Here is a 4,679-nt window from a genome sequence, read left to right as displayed (position 1 = left end):
TTGTTGCCTGTTCAAAAAGCTCCTGCGTATGTTTCTTTAACCCCCTAAAAAGGAATGTAAATAGTTTGAAATTATGGGAAAAAAAACACTTCAGAGAGTCTTATTTGAGCAGCATAAAGACTGGAAGCAGAGGAAAACAGCTAGCTACTTTGGTGTTTGTACAGTTTAAACAAAAACTATACACAGCAACATGTTATTTGGTGAATTTGGCAGTGACTTTAGGCATATTTAAAAAAAAAGAGTGTCAGGTGAGCTGTTTCCATCTGCTTCCAGCTAAGCTAAGCTAAGCATTTGCTTCATATTTAGGGTACAGTCATGAAAGTGGCATTGATTTTCTTATTCACCTCTTGGCAAATGTATGCAAAATATTCCTACATTCAAACTTTTCCTTAAACCTTATGATCTTTTCACTTTCCATCCCTTAACCGGCAAAGTGGATTCCAGCCTGATGAACTGTAATCTGAAGGAGCAAATGTACTTTTAGACCTACAATAAAGTACTTTTTATTTCATAAGAGAACACTTGAGCCATTTCCGCAGTTACTTACCAAATGTGGTGTTAGAAAAATGTGTCCCAGCTGCTTTATTTGCTGCCACTTCCATAACCTGTGCGGGTGAAAACACTATCTTTTTATCTTTTATTTGGCTCAGGATTTTCACAAGTCCCCTTTTACAACCCGCAGGAGTCAAATCCTGTCCTCAGAGGAAGAAAAAAGGCCAATTTTCTGGACTGGCTACACAGCTTAAAGATAAATGCTGCTTGCAGAAATGAGTTGTGGGTGTTATTTCAATCACGCCATGGCTCTGTTTTAGGATAAATTGTCTGAAATTGTTAAACCAAACTAAGATTTCTTTTTGCTGTTTAACCACAGAAGAGACCAGAATAAAACTACATCTCCATTCATCTTATAGTAAAAGGTCGTAGTTCACAATTCGCCCTGCCTGAGCGGTGATGATTTTGAGTTTCACACTTTTCAAAGAGAAAGAGCTGGATTTGCTATTTTCAGTTACTTTTGCTGAGCGTGTATTGCTTTTAAGATGTACAGTGTGTAAGTTTACAGAGCTTTTCCATTTTTTGCAAGTTGTCAGAATAAAATCCAGGATGGTAGAAATGTATTGTGGAAGGAAAAGCTGGAAAAAAAAGTTGGTGGTACAGTTTGCTAACCTGGTGTCACTTAACGAAATCAAGTATCTGACTCATTTGCTACAATCACTGATGTCTAACATGTTTCCGACCCCACCCTCCCATCTCTGGTCCATTGCCCAGTTGTGTGTGGGAAAGGTGACGGTGTTGAGCCAGAGAGTAAGATGACATCAGAGATTTTCCTTTGTAAATCAGAGATTAGACAGGTCCCCCAACATTTGTCTATTCTTTCTAGTGACTTTTAAAATAAAACAGGTAGTAGGATGGATAAGTGAAATGAAACATGCTCTGGCAGAGCTAGCTGGCAAAGCACCACATTTCATAACTTGTGAAAAAGCAATTTAACACATTTTTAAAAGTACACCAACACTAAAATGTATATGTATCCGGTAATAAAACCGAATTCTATGTCTTGCAGCATTTAAATACCCACGTACTTCTTATCATCCCTTGAATTCTGAGAATAGCAGGCCTCCCAAGTGTCTCCTAAACATTTCAAACCATCTTATATCAGTGTTGTACAGAGCATTATGCACGCTGGTACATATGTAAAAATACATTTTAAACTCCATCAAATTCTTTACAGGCCTAGCCATAAATGCATGATTGATTTATGAAGCTGGTAGCCAGCAAGGTGAAATAATCTACTTCTGTCTCTTAGTTCACACAGTGATAATGCCTGAGTCGTTCCTCTGTGTTCTGTAGTAAATACACATATTTGTTCATATCTCTGACTTCAACATAATATTAAAGATCTTAGGATCTATCACGAACAAATAGTCAAAGGATCTGAATGGGCTTGAGGATGACCAGATTAAAATCACATTGCTGAAAGATAAAGTAAGTGTCAAAAGAAAAAAAAACACTTAAAGAGGTGAATATGATGAAGTAAAGCGCATGTCAATAGAGCATGCAGCGTGTACCTCAGACTGCACCGCACATCTTGAAATGGTTGTGAAGTTCCCCAATAGTCAGCAGTGTTTCAGACATGCCTGTTTTCCAGCAGCAGCAGCAGCAGCAGCAGCAGCAACACATTATCTGGTCAACAAACCCAGGATGTGACGGCCCGCGCTTTAAAATAGGGTGTTTGTGAGTGTTAAAAATCTGTCGTTGTTCCGTGTTCAAGAAAGAAAAATGTAAGCCTGCTCAGAAGTTCTGTGTACATGCCAGTGCTTTCTAGTATGAATCGCTTGGCAAAACACACATTTGCAGGTATGAGTGACGCCAAGCAAGTTCAATTACTTTAAGACATAACATGAGAACATCGGACATGTCTTAATTGGGTTTGTAATTATCTGTTAAACATTGGCTTGAGTTGGCAACCGATGTTTTTGTAATTAACACTGGATCACATGACTACTCATGTGTGACAGAGGTCTCTCTTAATGAAAATTATCACTTGTCTCCCAGAGCTTTTTAGTGACTCACAGCACCTTTTTAGCACTTTTTTTTCTTTTTACTGTCCTTAACTTTTGGTTTTGTCTCCTTGCTCTCATCAGCATTGTTTTAGGCAGCTGTTTCCAGCAAATAGCTGACAGACAAAGTTAGCAACTAAGTGGGAAAGAAAGTGAAGCATTTTGCAGCTGAAGAGCCAGGTACTTCCATCATGAGTTAATGGACACCAAAACCGGAGCTAAGAAGAGCGAGAATATTGACCTTGTATTCGACTTATGCCGGAGGCACGACTCCAAATTAATGCTAATGTTGCGCTGTATCTGCTGGATAAGATTTGCTAACACGTGAGCAACAGCAATTCAAAAGATGTTCAATGTCATTTAAGTGGCCAACTAAAAATCTGTTATTGCTGGTTACCTTACTTTTAGTCTATATCCTTGAAGTTACACTTCCGGGATTGCTCCGGTGCTGCAGGACATTTTGCCAGATGCATGTATTTTCAGTTTCCTTTGGCTTTATTTGTGTTGAAATTTTGAATTTGGTGGATTAATGAGGACTGTGTTTGACTGCTCAGATCACTGCAGGGTGAAATGAGACAGCTAGCTGGACTATCTGTCCAATCTGAGCTTTCTCTCGCAGCGGCTCTGTGTGGAGTTTAGCACTCCCCATGACGATTCTGATTGGTTTAAAGCAATGCCATTAAACCAGACGAATTTCCTCCCATCCTTGAATGCTATATGGAGTAGCAAGACCCTCCTTCAGTGCACTTTGGAAGAGGGTCTGGCAAAGCGAGACTACCTAACTTTAAACCAAACCTTTTGAGTGTATTTCAGTGAAAATTTTACATTTTTTGTTTTTAATGTTTATATATAGCTCTAAAATTACAAGGAAAACAGTGCAAAACTGTGTACCTTATGGTAAGAAGAAAGTTTTCCTCTCTGGTTCATGTTTGGCATGGAACATTATTTATATTTCAATTTCAATTCAATTGAATGTTGTTTATAGTATAAAATTTGTAACCGTAAGCCCACCCACGACCTTTTAAACCCAACGTCACAAACCGTAAGCCCACCCACGACCTTTTAAACCCAACCATCACAAACCGAAAGCCCACCCACGACCTTTTAAACCCAACCATCACAAACCGAAAGCCCACCCACGACCTTTTAAACCCAACCATCACAAACCGAAAGCCCACCCACGACCTTTTAAACCCAACGTCACAAAACCGTAAGCCCACCCACGAACTTTTAAACCCAACGTCACAGAACCGTAAGCCTGTTCACAACCTTTTAAATCCAACCGTCACAGAACCGTAAGCCCACCCACGACCTTTTAAACCCAACGTCACAGAACCGTAAGCCTGTTCACAACCTTTTAAATCCAACCGTCACAGAACCGTAAGCCCACCCACGACCTTTTAAACCCAACGCACAGAACCGTAAGCCTGTTCACAACCTTTAAACGCAACGTTCACAGAAACGTAAGCCCACCACGACTTTTAAACCAAACGTACAGAACCGTAAGCCCACCCACGACCTTTAAAACCCAACCGTTACAGAACCGTAAGCCCACCCACGACCTTTTAAACCCAACCGTTACAGAACCGTAAGCCCACCCACGACCTTTTAAACCCAACCGTTACAGAACCGTAAGCCCGTTAACGACCTTTTAAACCCAACCGTTACAGAACCGTAAGCCCACCCACAACCTTTTAAACCCAACGTCACAAACTGTAAGTCCACCCACGACCTTTTGAACCCAACATCACAGAACCGTAAGCCCACCTAAACCCAACCGTCCTTTTACTGTGACTCATGAACCGTAAGCCAACCTACGAGCTTTTCCTTAACCTAACAGCATCAAAAGGAACGCCAATATTCCCGACCAAGCGCGTGTTATATGACGCTAAAGGAGATGACCAAGCGCGTGTTATATGACGCTAAAAGAGATGACCAAGCGCGTGTTATATGACGCTAAAGGAGATGACCAAGCGCGTATTATGACGCTAAAGGAGACGACCAAACGTGTTTTATATGACGCCAAAGGCCTCCTTTAACAACAATGACAAAGCACCTGACCAAACGTCCGTATTTTACAAGATGGGGGATGTGTTGGTCATACCACACCTAATTTAGAAG

Source organism: Etheostoma spectabile, chromosome 8 (genome assembly GCF_008692095.1).
Source record: "Etheostoma spectabile isolate EspeVRDwgs_2016 chromosome 8, UIUC_Espe_1.0, whole genome shotgun sequence".
NCBI classification, from domain to species: domain Eukaryota; kingdom Metazoa; phylum Chordata; class Actinopteri; order Perciformes; family Percidae; genus Etheostoma; species Etheostoma spectabile.
Note: the sequence above shows the minus strand (reverse complement) of the source record.